We start from the raw sequence: 15,404 nt of genomic DNA on the forward strand, positions 1-15,404 counted from the left end.
ATCTTTAACTGAGTGGACTGGCTTATGAAAATATAGCATTATTTTCTCCTCTGTAATAAGATGGCCTTTTATTTTTAACAGGCCCTCTCAATCCCTCATTAACTGTTCCCACAGGTTTCTGTGCTAGAAATTTCTTCTTGTTAAAGGCAATAGTTTTGGATTAGTTGCAAGGTTTAGGATATAAACAACGCCATAGACTCTCTGTGGCATTGCATCTGAGTGAAGGAAATGCATAAAGATTCTGTTGTAGGAGAGAAAAGAAGGGAGTAAGAAGGTGCTCGAAATAAAGGTGGCCAGAAAGCAAGGCATAAGTGAGAGGAAAAGGAGCAGAAGACCAACGTGGATTATTGCACCATTTTGGATAATTTCAATAAATGTCTTATTTGTCATTTTCCTTAGAGAATATTATCAGGAATTAAATAACTAAGTATGACCACTGCTTGGTGACTAACACTCTCACTTTAAAAAAAAAAAATTAAGTTCATGAAATAGAAGTGTGTTTGTAACTCATTTTGACTAGCATCTTACATTTTCTGTCATTAAATGATTAACGCAATTTATTCTGCAATGTGAGGTTACCATAGTTTAGTTATTGAAGTTGAAATAATTTTGAATCTGCCCACCACCATGTACTTGAGCTTCACACTCAGTAAAGTAGAAAGCAGAAGACTGTACATCACTACTGTGATTTAGATGTGGTGTGAGTGAAGGGGAGACTTATATTAAAACAGGAATAAAAATATTTGTACAAGCAATAATAGAAAATGTATATAAGTAATAATTAAAGAAATATGAATCAAAATGAAAATGTGCCTCCTAAATAAATTTCAGGGACAGTTAATTTTATAATGGAGCCTAATGAATAATAAAAGAGTATGATATCTGTATGCTATTTAGGCTGTTCAGAAGAAAAAAACACACAAAAGGACCTATAACTAATACTATTAGGTTATCACAACTCAGATTGTAAAACCTTAGAAAAGAAAATGTTAAAACTATGTCGATCATTTTTAAACATAATAAAATATAACGGAAACATATAAGATCATTTAGCCTTGTTTTAAAGTTGACTTAGCAGTTAAAAATATATATAGCTGGGGCTGGGGTTGTAGCTCAGTGGTAAAGCTCCTGCCTAGCAGGTGTGAGGCACTGGATTCAATTCTCAGAACCACATATGAAAAAATAAAGGTCCATCAACAACTAAAAATACATTTTAAAAAAATGTGTAGAGCAAACTCAGTGGAAGAGTTTTAACTAGCATATATGAGCCCCTGGGTCCTGTCCCCAGCATTGCCAAAAAAAAAAAAAAAAAAAAAAAGTAAATAATAATTAAAATGACACAAATATGTGTGTGTGTGTGTGTGTGTGTGTGTGTAGCTCTAGAGCATATATAAGCACAGTCTTAAAAAGAAGAATAATTGCTGGGTGTGGTGGCTCATGCCTTTAATCTCAGCAACTCAGAAGGCTGATGTAGGAGAACTGCAAGTTTAAGGTCAGCCTCATCAACTTATCAAGGTCCTATCTCAGATATGTATATGTGTGTGTGTGTGTGTGTGTATACATATACATATATACATATATACACATATGGCCTGGGGATATTGCTCAGTGGTTAAGCATGAATGGGTTCAATCCCCAGTACTCAAAAAATAAATAAACAAATGAATAATAATAAAAAGAAAAATTGATATGCCAAGAGAAAAGATAAAAGCAAATATGAAAAATGCTCAGTTAAAACCAGGAAAAACACAAAAGGGAAATGAGACAGAGAGAAAATGTAATAAAAATTAATGTAATAAAAAGAAAACCATTACAAGCATGATACATATTAGCCAATGTGTTAATAATCATGTTTAATGTGAATATCTAAACAAACCAATTAAAACAGATTATCAGAGTGGAATGGAGAAAAGACACAGCTGTAAGTTTTCAGCATAATAAATGTTCTCAGAAAGATACAAGAATTATTGTAAATACTAAGCAGAATCAAACTAAAATAGAGTAAAATTGATATAAAGGGCATAAATGTCAAAATATATTAAAGGAATTGCAAGTTTAATATATTTTATGTATTAAATATATTTAATATATTTTATATTAAGAAAATATACTCCAACAGCCACCATGGAAATCAGTACAAAGGATTCTCAAAAAACTAAAACTAGAATTCCCATATGATCCAGCCATACCACTGCATAGTATTCACCCCGAAGAATCAAAGTCAGCATACTTTAGTGATACACACATACCAGTGTTTATTGCAGCAAAATTCACAATCACCAAGCTATGGAATTATCCTCCCTGTCTATTGACATATGACTGGATAAAGTATGGTATATATACACAGTGGAATATCATTGGGCCATATTTTCTGCAAATTAGTTCATTTGCAGGAAAATGTATGGAACAGGAGAGCATTGAGTGATATGAAGTAAGCCAGCCTTAAAGACAAGTGTTGCCCACATTTTCTCTCATATGTGGAATCTGGAGAAGGGGCATCATGACTATAAAAGGGAGACTATTAGTCTAGAAGAAAGGGATCAGAGAAAGGCAGAGGGACATTAACAGAATAAATGTGATCAAACTATATCATAAGCCTGTAGGAATATGCTACAATGCAACCCATCATTCTGTACAATTGATATGCACCAATAAGAATTTTTAAAATATTTTCAAAAACACAGTCAAATGAAAAATTATGGATTTAAATGTCATTTTCTTCAATATTCTGAAGTTACAATCCCATTGCCTTTTTTTTTTTTCCTTTAGGAGCCCTGCAATTCACACATGCTTTTGCTATGCAAATGCTCAAATACTCCCTGTTTCCATTGTTTTCTGCTTTACGCCACTAGATGAAGTTTAAGTTTCTTCTCAGATGGCATGATCCTGAGAAACTAATGCCATCATAATATTTATGCCTTTGTTTCTTTCTGTCTAAAATATTTTAGTTTATTTTGGGGGCTTGTGTGCTTATATTTTTCTTGTATGTATATTTTATTGACAATTATCTTTTGAAATTTCAACCTTTCAATTGGATAGCATTTTCTTTAGTTTTATATTTTTTAGACTACTTCTGATTTTCCATTTACCCTCTTTACCACCTGGAGCCTACTGGACGAAACACTGTATTTACTTTATCTAGTCCTTTAACTTGTTTTCCATTCTTTACATCTTTATATCTTTTCCTGATGGCTTTTGAGAGACTTATGCGTACACGATTCACAATCTGATTCTTTGAGTACGTTCAGTATTCAATCCAGTTATCAATCCATTTATTATATTATTCATTTAATATATTTGGACATTTATGCCCTTTATATGTATTTTATTCTATTTCAGTTTGACTCTGCTTAGTATTTACAATAAGTCCTTTATCTTACTGAGAACATTCATTATGCTGTTAGACTCATTTTTTTTTTTCACTCATTCTGTTTCCAGTGGTGTAGGCAATCCTACTGGGGATCTGTATTTCATCCTACAGAAGCCATACATTTACATTGCATATTTTTTAATGAACTTTTATTCCCTTCAGATCATAAACTCTGGTTATCTGTCTCCTCTCTTGATTGTGGAGGTTGGATGTGGTGAAAAAGGGGTCTGCCTCCAGGCAAAATGGCCTCAGGTCTGCCATAAGCCAACCAATCTCTACTCAGTCACTTGCCTTGGTTACACCATCCTCTTTAGCCAAGGAATGACTACTCATCCTCTTTCCAAGACAAAACCCCTCAATGAGGCACTTGGTACCAATTTTAATCAACCCAAGAGTGTCTCCACAAGCTGGGGTTCAGTCCAAACATCTACTCTTTGCCATAAACATTCCACTCCATCTAAGTTGAGGTAGCACTGTAGGGACACTGTAACTTTTAGGCTGTTCTGCTGACTTCCTTCTCTGTGGACAAAGCAACAAGCAATCATCAGCTCAAGACAACATGGGAGACAAAGAAGGAGTACACAGAATATTCTTCCTAAACCAATTTGGACCCAATATCCTGATTCACAGTATGTCACATCTCTGTGTGTGTCAATTCCTACACTGGGACCCTTACCATGGGTTCTCTTATTATCTTTCTGTCACCTTTGGCATTTGGCTGAAAAGAATAATTTTTCTCTGCTTCTTTGGACTACTTCCTGGTTCTCTCTCACATAATGGTTTCCTCTCTTCCCCCTGTCTTAATCTTCTCTTGAATATGTATTTTTAATCATTGTTGAGGGATATGGTGGTTATCAGAGCTGATTGATTTGAAGATCTTTTTTCTGCTCTTTCTTCTGTGGTTGGAAGCCAAATCACTGAAAAGAATGATCAAAATAAAACTTATAGCTTGTTACAATGTGCTTTGAAGAGGAAAGTTATGATAATTAGCTATGTGTATGTCCTGAGAATTCTGGATTAGTTGCCAGATTTTAAAACTTGTATTTTTATATTCCAACTGTCACTTTTATCACTTGCAGCTATTTCTGTGGATACAGACTTCTCATTCAGATGGTGTGCTCATCAGCTTTCTATTGGTTTACATTAAATACTTTGCTCTCACATGGCACCTCTCTTTAAAGCATTATATAAATGCTAGTTAATTGCCATGCCCTCAGGAGTCCTTCAGTGTTATCATTTGTATCACATGTACCACTGAACCAACTCGCAACGCAGTCAGAATGCTTCAGCGAAGACCTCACAGTAGTTGGTAGCAGAAGGCAAAACAAAAATCCCTCAAGTTTTCATTTCTTAGTGCAAAATGTTAAAACTAGTATCTATTTTCATGACTGGAAAATGCATGATGTGTCTTTTTATCATAGACTCCTTAGAAACTGGCGACATGCCATCTTATTGATTGATAGCTTGGCATCCTGGATGCCACTGGGAGATAACTAGACTAGCTAATCACACACTTCATTTAGAGGAAAATTCTCCTATTCAATAGCTCAGTTGCTCTAAGGCTGGTCATCATGTTATTATCCTCCAGTTCCATCACCTTTGTGACTAGCCTTGCATTTTATTGATTTTTGAGACCATTGTCATTCACATACACGACTTAAAGTCTTGTACCTGGATATAAGTATGACCTTTTGGGGAACCTGTGTATCTGAGCATGGTCTTAGGTCATGGAACAAAATGCTTCTGTCTTATTGCCATTTATCTAGTATCTCTAGGGGAAAGCAAAAGAACCATAGAGTTATTCTAAGCTGTGGCTGTGTAACATTCTTTTAAAGAAAAGCAAACACAATAAAAGTGAGTTTAAGGGCTCTTAGAACAATTTTCACCCAGAAATGATAGAGTGAATATCATATTTCTTTTTTCCTTCTAAGTCTGTCACTGTAACTGAAAACTTGCCTTAGTACTTTTATTTAACAGCCTTTATATGTTTATTTTAGCAAAGAATTTTAAAGAAGCTAGCTATGTTTGCTTTTGCTTTTGGCAACAGTTTCAAAGGCTTTGTTTTGTGAGGCCCATTATCAATTCACACATTTCTGTAACTCAACATCATAACATTAATCCTAATAAAATCAGAATAAATACTTATTAATGCTCAAAGCAGTAATTGCCATGAATTTCACATGCATAATTGTTCTAATCCACAAATGTAAGAAGGTCAAATAATATAATAAGGAGGAAAGGGAGTAGAAAATTATAATGTGAAAATACTGAGAACAATAGATTAAAGGACACAGCCCAAATTAGGGATGTTACAAACAGACTGACAATGAAAGAATAAAGGATATTGTGATGTAAAAATTCTGTAATGCTGCATGGATACACTAGAAGCCTGGAAAAATGTCAGGATAATAAGACCTTACCAAGGTTTAAATGAATGTCCTCTAGAGACCCATGTATTGAGGGCTTGGGCCCCAGGATGGCACTCTTGGAATGTGCACTAGACCTTCTGCCCAGTGGGAGGTCTTTAGGTTATTGAGAATGCACTGTTTTCTTTTGTAGGATGTTGTGTGACTCTGGTCCCTTCCTCTTCCTCTGTTTGCTTGCTGGCTCACAAGGTGATAAGTTTGCTCTGCTCTGAGCACTTTTTTTGATATGCTGTCTTGCCTTGGGTATTTTCTTTAGTCATGGAAGGCTGACCCATACAGAACTCTTTTTAAAAATATGTTAGAGTTTGCAAATGAACTGGCCCTTCAGGGAAGTCTTATGCATTTCCTATAACTAAGTTCAGTAACCTGCTAAAAATCGGATTGAGTTTTATAGGAAGAGAATGTTTGTGTTGAAAATGCTTATACACTTTTTTATTTAATTGTTCTGACAATAGAACATTATTTCTTCTCTCGTTCAATGTAACTAAATGACTGTTGGGAATAGTTATAAGATTAAACCATTGTTTTATTACCATTATCCATTTATTTCTTTTTCTTTTTCTTTTTTTAATTGGTACAGGCAATTGAACATAGGGGCACTTTTACCACTGAGGTACATTCCCAGCAGCTCCCTCTTTCTTTTTTCTATTCTTTCTTTCTTTTTCTCTTTCTTTCTTTTTTTTCCCTGAAATAAAGTCTTGCTAAATTGCTTAGGGCCTTGTTAATTTGATGAGGCGATTGTTAAACATAGGGTCTTCCTACCTCAGCCTCCCCAGTTGCTGGGATTATAGGCATGTACCACTATGCCCCACTTATCCATTCATTTCTTTATTCAACATAAACCATTTTATTGACTGCAGGCTACGTGATCAGTAAAGTACTAAATCACATGAAGAGAAACAAAAATGAATCATCCCTTCACTCAGAAACTAAATGGTGATGACTAAATTTATATCACATCAAATGACAAACACATGTTAAAGTATAAGATACTGATGAGACTTGCAAGCAGACGTCGGAGAGGAAAAAACACAGTAAGAAAAATTCTAAGTGCCTGCCCCTATGCCTCAAAAATTAGCCATATTTGGAAATAGGGTTGTTGCAGATGTAATGAGTAAAATGAAATCAGTGGTACTTTACAAGAGCCCCAAACTGGGAACTTTCAATTGTCCCCCAATTGATAAATGTTAAAAAATTTAAAAATAAATGAAAATAGAATTGTGGCACATGCATAAAGTGAAATACTCATAGCAATAAAAGGGAAAGAGAAACTGATCTATGCCAAAACATTCACTCATCTCAAGAATATCAAGTAAATAAAGAGACAGGCACAAAGGACCACATATATATGGTTCCATTTGTATCAAATTCATAGAAAGAAAAAACTGTAGGGATCAACGGCTGATTAGTGTTTGAAAGCGTCTAGGCATTAGGGGAGATGATTGACTTTCAAAGATGATATGGACAGTTTTGGATTCATAAATATGTATCATTTTACCACTGCAGTGGTTATCATGAGACTTTGTATCACTGCACTTAAAATAATAAATTGTATAGTTTACAAATTATGCCTCAATAAAGGCCACCAAAATTATTTTAATAACTCTTGTTTTATTACATTCTTATTTAAATGAATGCTCACTTCCATAACACTTTCGTTAATATTTTTTTTTCTTGAATGAATGGCCATGAATGATGTATCAACTTCTAGATACTAAGCTTTTAAACCCAATGGGAAAAAATGTTCTGTCCTTATTGATGCATTATAGAATAGAAAAAGTCTACTTCATTATATTATAGATGTGTGTTATAATACTATCAGGTAGTAATAGATACTATACAGAAAAAGTAAAGCAGTGTAAGATGATAGAATGTGGCTTGTCTTATTAGAGAAAACCTCTCTGAAAATCTAACATTTGCTTCAATTCCTGAATGGCTGGAAGAGTGGGAGGAGGGATGTGGGAGGCAGTTATGCCCTGAAGACAGAGCCTTCCAGAATGGGAACAGTGCACTCAGAAGAGGTCTCAGGGGCTCCTTCAGCGGTTCCACTGGGTGAGGATGCAGCAAGAAGGCACCATCTACAATCCAGGATGCAGATGGCCCAATTCACTGAGGCAGCCAACACCTTGATCTTGGATTTTCCCTCACCTCCAGAACTGAGAGCAACAAGTGTCTGTGGTTTCTTCACTGTCTAGTTTATGGTATTTGGCTATAGCAGCCCAAATAGACCAAGAGATATAGTTGACTTGTTCAAGGGATGCAAAGAAGGCTAGTATGGCTTGAGCAAAGTTAAGTGGGGTGGGTGCAATTGACAGAAAAGAAAGTGGAGAGATGCCCAGGTTGAGTTTTAGTGAACATTTTTAGTTTTTACATTTTTTGCCTAAATATGTTGAGAGACCATTGAGCCTTTTGGAAAGAGAAGTGGTAGATCCTGCTTTAAGCTAAGAACAGTAACAGGAGTCAAAGGTCTTTGAAAGTTCAGTGTGGAAGTGGGGGCCAATTAGGAGGCGATAGCACCCCTTAAGTGAGGTTGAAATGTGAGCTGCAGAGGAGGTTAGAAGCCATGAATTTCAGGGTCTATTTTGCAGATAGCACTGACAATATTTGCTCATGTTCCAGATGTGACGGATTGTGACAGGTAAAAATGACCCAACTATGGCCCCATGTTTTTTGACCTGAGCAGTAGAAGAGGATGCAAGGACATGGTTCCATCAGCATAATTCCCCCTTTTCCTGTTTCCTCTAGGTGTCCTCAGTGTATCCATGAAGTCCTTTCTACTCTAAAACACAGCTCTCCTTAATACTCTACCAATTACCAGGCTTGGCACTTTTCTCTGTCTCATACTTATGCAAAACTCTTCCTTTCTCACTTACGTAAAACCGCTCAGGAGGTATTCTTTGTTCACCGGTTCTATGTTTTTTTTTTTTATCTTATATTTTCCATTTTCAAATAGAATTGTATTTCTCAATCCACTTACAACTTGATTCCACCTCTACCAGCTCTGAATCACCACCATAAATTGTTGAGAGGCAAACCCAATAAAAAAAAATTGAAGACTTTTGAATTCAAGCATTGATGATATCCACAGTTTATTAAATATTTTTTATAAAAATGGCTCAAGAGAAAGAAACCATGTGTCCAACAATTATGTTGTCACTAAAGTTCCACCTCTAGTTGATTTTTCTTTTTGTAATTTGTAAAGGTCCTATTCTTTTGGACATCAAATATGGTGACTATACCATTTATGTTTAACACTTTGAATTCACTTGAATGTTGGATTGCATTTAAATAAGCCCATTAAAGCTCTGGTTATGATCTTGACTTTGGATGCTCCTTTGCTGAGCCATGGCTTGTGTGGGGAAAGTTCAGATAAGGGCCAAAGTTCATTGTGTTCCACAGATGCCCTGGAGGGGATCTCAGAAACAAATTCACCAAAGGCATAACCAAGAGTAACATCCTTTTTTTTTTCTGTAATTCAGGCAGACCCTATTTTTCTTTCAAGTAAACTAAAGCTGAAGATAAATCTACATAAACTGAGCTTCAGCATCTATATTGACTAACTTCTGCATTGCTGTTTCTATCAACAAACAAACCTCACACATCCATTACAGTCCAAGCTACAAGAGTGTAGTGAATTGGGTTAGGCAGCAATTCTATTCAATTTCCAAGACAATTTCCTAGTCAGATTTTACAAATCAATAAATGTCAAATTAAACTTTAATTCCTTTAGGGCAATTAATATAACTTTTAACTCAATCATTTCTCTTTCACATTCACACCAGCAGGCTTCCGAATATTTACTAAAATTGATTTTAATCCTTAACATAGTAGAAGCTACTGAAGAAAAAAAAAGAGAAACTATTAAATATTGCCTTTGCTTCATGAATGTCTCTGAAATCTTCCATTTCCTGACAGTTTATTAAAACATTACATTGAAAGCTTTACTTTATTTTCAATGTTTTCTGGTATCAGTATCCTTTATATTTGTATTTTCTCTGCTTATTTAAATCATCAGCTTGAGATGTTAAATTTGTCCAGATCTCCAGTTTGAGCCCTTTTACAAATGTTTTATAATCAAGATTAAGTTTTCATTTTCAGGCCAGTGAGCTTAGATCAAGAAGGCAGAGAGAGACAAATATATGACTATTAAATGTAACTCATAATGTACCTTGAAGTACTAATTATAGAATACAATTAAGAAATTTCTACATTCACACTTCAGGGTTAAAGCTTCAGTTTTTGATGAGAGTGTTTGAGTTATCAATGGGATACACAAATTGTCTCACTTTAAAGATGGATGAATAGTGACAGTTTTATCAAAAATATGAATTTGAGAATAACTATACTTGAGGATTTGCAGGCATATGAAACATGAGTCTGGATTCATGAGAGAAAGTTTGCAGAAAAGACTCTCTTAAGTCCTCATTCAGTGAACATAAATTAAGAGTAATTTTAATAATTGGTGTTAGTTAATAATATCAATAGTTAATAATACCAATATTGGTAAGTATTACTAATACTTTAGTTTAATAATACTAATACTTTAAAGAGAAGGCCATTCTTTAGATATCTGGGTATTTATTATTCAAAGTTTTCTTCATGATAATGCTGGAAAAAATGCTCTGGATGATTATTGATTCTGTTTGTGTTCCCATGTGTATGTGCTGGTAAGCTTTATCAGCTTAAGGCTTCCTTCTTGACCACTGGAGTCATACATTCCTTAAGAGGTTAAAAAAAACTTTTAGGGTAACAGAAATGTAAGAAACTTGCTTTATTTTTTTTAAATGTGCTATATAATTCAATAACTATGATAAATTGCATGTTAATAATTATACTAATCTTCCCTTCCTTACATGCATCTTCACTAAGAAGCTTTCCTAGATCATGGAACAGATTTTTACCCAATAGACAAGTGACTATGACATTTGCTACATCAAAACAAAAGTTTTTAATGCTGTCATTTAGACAGGAGGATCTCAAGTTCAAGGCCAACCTATAAAATTTAGGAGACCCTATCTCTAAATAAAAAAGTAAAAAGAGCTGTGGATGTACCTCAGTGATAAAACACCCCTGGATTCAATCACTAGTACCATTAGAAAAAAAAAAAAAAAAAGCTGTCATTTGTCTTAGAGGAAGCTGTTTTGTTTCAGCCCTCAAACAGAAGAACAGCATGTCCCAGACAGTGGCAACCCCTGCAGCTTAGATTTGGTTCTAAAATGTTAACCATGTGGATTCTAGCCCTCCAAGCTCTCTGGATCCAGGATGAGTGCAGCAGGCTTGAAGCATGAGCCCAAAATAAGCATTTGAGAAATTGAGTCTTTTATATAGCCTAACCTGACAAAGACTACCAATAGAATCATCATCTGGGTGGGGGGTAGATGGGGCAAGGGTCTCTTCTGGGCAGAGCAATCTCCTGAATAAATTTGGGGGTTTAAGGAAGTGAATATTTGTTTTGGGAGAATGTTAAATTTGAAAGGGAAGCAGAGTTGGGAGGATCTAAAAAAAGTGGACAAAAAAAATTAGGACTTAAGTATGCCTTGAGTGTTCTATTTTTTTTTTTAATGTTACTTTTTTTTTTTTTTTTTTTTTTTTTTGGTGACAGCTACAGTATCTCTTAATTTTCTGGATTTCCTTACAACACTTGCATTATGTATTCTCCTGTGGTAGAAAAGACACTACATTTCCACTTCCACAAATGAACTTAATTTGTTCTATATTAAATTACCTTCCTTAATTATGTAATGCCATGTCTTTTATCATGAAGAAGCAATGCTTTCAAATTCACACTGCCATGATTTTTTTTCTAAATGTGATTTTCTTTGATTGTAATCTTTACGAATAAGAAGATATAACACTGAACTAGTAAAAAACATACTGAACTTTTTACTTTCCTTTGAATTTTTAAAATTTTACGTGTTTTGCTGCTATAAGGTCACTGGAAACAAACCAGTTTCTCTACTGGAAAAATACTGTGAATAGTTATTGGTTTTTAAGAGACAAAAATTACACATTTTTAAATGTTTAAAAATACAGAAGTAAAATAGGGTTCAATATATATATAGATTTCTTGTCATTCTCTTTATCTTTTTTTCAGTTTGTATTGCCTAGCAATAACCATTATAATTAATATCTGAAAATGAGATTATCTTCTGCATAGGAATTCTACATGTCTAAATTTATGGAGGCATGACTTCTGTTCTCCCTTCAACAACTAAACATGAACCTTCTAAAGTGGTTGTAGATTCCACCACATACAGCATGTATGACCAGTATCTTTTTAAAATGTTGTTCAAATTTCAATAATTACTGCTGATCCTTACAAAAATATAGTTGCAAAATTTATCTTGACACATTTTCTTGCAAATTGACAGACATCACTAAAAGTAGAATTGAATGTATACATTATGCTCCTATATGTATGTATGTGTATATATATATATATATATATATATATATATATATATATAGTGTTCAAAAATGTTTACATAATATACAACTCCTCCATTAGTGTATGAGGGTCCCTTTTATTTCACACATTCCCATACACAGTGTTTATAAACCTAAAGAAATGTTTTGCCAGTAGATAAGCAATATATCACACTTTATTTTTGATTATTTGCTGTTTTAAGACTACTGGTGATAATATCTTTATATTCTTCTGTGTGTTGTCCATTCATATTTTCTGATTGTACTTCTGGGATATTTGAATGTGGCCTTTTCACTTTAAGACTCATTTTTATATCAGACATTCAGCCCTTAACACTGACCAGTATGATGAAAATCTTTTCCTATTATTCAATTTTGCTTACATAAAATAACATAGAGATAATGTAATTTTGAAAGTAATTGCATGTCTTATGTGCCAGATATATAATATGTATGTATATATTGGATGTATTATATATATATATATATATATATATATATATATATATATATATATATATATATAAAATATGATTTTTTATATGTATCATATATATTATTTACACATATGTATAATATATATGATTTTCCTAGTAATGTTTGTGCAACATTTAGGAGCCAAAATACATAGAAAAGGAGACAATGTCATGGGAAGATTAAGAATAACATCTTGGGAAACAGACAAATCTAGGTTGCATTTCAATTTTGCTACAAATTAGCTGTGTGATTTAGGTAAATTACCTACATTTTAAACCTCAATTTATCAATTGTAAAAGTGGAAATATAATATCCTTTAATTTCCATATTTGTGAGAAATAATTTAAATAAGAAAATGAGTGTGTTAATTGCTTTCCCTGTGGGTACAAATATTTATATTGGAATTATCAACTAAATGTTATCTTACTTTTGGACATGCTTTAATTCATACTGCTGCAAAACTAAGTGACTTTAGATTAAGTCTTTTGTGAGAGATTGCATTAGAATCTTCTTATAGGGAGATGGAATAAAAATTCTAGAAAAAATACTTTTGGTAGAAAATTCTTTACGCATATGTATTATATTGCACTTGAATTTCCAAACTAATATATCAAACATTCAGCATAGTTACCCCAAGATATTTTAAGATTTACTACCCAAAGGGAATATGAGCATAACTTAAATCTAATTTGCAAGATGTGTAGTTTGTAGGGATGCTGTGTTGAGAAGGATTCTAAGGACACATTTTAACTCAACAGGATATAGAGGTAGTAAGTAATAAATGATGGTGCAAGGGGAGTCGTTTGGCACTTCTGCTGTGACTGTGCTTTCTCCAAACATGAACAGTTGAAAAGTTTTATGTCCTATGCCACCATTTTAATTGTATTTTCCTCTTACAAAATTGTAAGCCTTTTTTAATTGCTTAGCAAGATTAGAAGTGGCTGCCAGAAATGAACCATCAGCTCTTCCCACTTGCTGATACATAACATTTTTTATTAATACAATGCTCCACTCCTTGTCACATTGAATTTCAAAAGTCTAAGCCAGCTTGGTTTCATTCTAGTAGTGACACTCAGGTATGAACAGGGAGCATGCCTGATGGCACGTAAGAAGAAATTTGTCAACTCTGCCTCCACAATCCCACTTCCCTTCACATACAATAGTTGCATGTGTAAAATGTAATTAAAATTGGAGTAGAATAAATCTACCCTAAGAAAACAATTTTAGCCCAGTTTAAACAATACATTTCCAACATTTCTGAAAAGAGAAACAACAAAAAATTTACATTCCCGGTGTTCCATTGCATAATACTCAATTCTTTTCTAAGTCTATATTTGTCACAAAATGAGATATTCATGGTGTTTCAGAGGATGTACAATAAATGTGTGGGTGATGGAACATAGAGGGAGCTGTTGGCAAAGGTATAGTAATCCAAGCACAGAATTTACGGTGAAATTTTCCACTGAAATGTAATATTTTTAAAACCTTACTTCTTAGGCATGAATTGATAGCTAAAGTGTAGAATAAAATGTGACTGAAGTTGATAATTTTGGAAGAAAATTATGATAGAAATTGGTTTCTTTTAATAAAGGTTTTCTTTTTTTTTTTAAAAAAAGCCCTTTGGAGAATAGAAGGAATTATAGCATATTTGTTGTTTTCACTTTTTGTTGTGCCCACTAACATGACTCTGGGATTTATTTTGTATAGTATAAACTTTGCTCTGTTTCTCAACGTTGAGTTATATATTCAGGCAGAAAAATAAAAATTGTTTTTCAAGGCATTTACTTTTGTAATCATTTGATCGTAGTTGAAAGTTACAAACTATGGTTAAATGATATAATGCAGGGAGAACAAGTTTGAGAAGGTCAATATCATGGTGATTTATGGCAACATAGTTGCCACAAAAATTCATCACATATATCGGACAAAGAAACATTTGGTTGATGACAGGTACTGAAGACAAACTACATACTAAAGTAATTGAACATTTAATCTGAATTTGCACCACCTGGTTAGTTGTGAATTAACCAACATGAATAGTAATATTTCCTATGCAAATACAACATCATTTAGTTCTTGAATGTGAATTGTAAAATGGAATAACACAGTAACTAGAAAAATGAATGGAATACATTTTAAAATAGCTGTTCAACCAGGGTTCTCACAGAAGACCTATCCAGTGCACTCTGATACATTTTTATTCAGTGTTTGTCAGTGACCACTGCAGCAAACTCATATTGTTGTGAGTATTGGTTTAATCATGGCAGGTTGTCAACAGCTAGGATATCATTATTAATGATCTTGTCTTTTCTATTATAATTCAATGGAACATCTTAGATGTGTAGATGAAACTGCTCAAGGAGATGCACGTCAAAAATGTGTTTAGCCCTGTTTTATGAAACATTCAGGAAGTTTGAAAGCATCATTTTTTTAATAGGCCTTTGGTTTACGTTGGCAGTCAGCGCTGTAGCACAAACACTCTCAGCTTCCTGATGCACCAGTTCCCTGATGTGTATCTCACCTCTTCCTACTTTATCATTCCACATAATGAAAAAATGAATTTCTTAAGCAGCATCATTTTGTCACTTGTCTCTTTGGTAATTTCTGTTAAAATCTGTAGAAAGTCTAATGATATATTTTTTCCCTTATTTTCAAGTTTATCTACAAATCCTGATTCTAAAAATAAATCATGTTTATTGCTATCT

Source organism: Marmota flaviventris, chromosome 12 (assembly GCF_047511675.1).
Source record: "Marmota flaviventris isolate mMarFla1 chromosome 12, mMarFla1.hap1, whole genome shotgun sequence".
Taxonomy (NCBI): domain Eukaryota; kingdom Metazoa; phylum Chordata; class Mammalia; order Rodentia; family Sciuridae; genus Marmota; species Marmota flaviventris.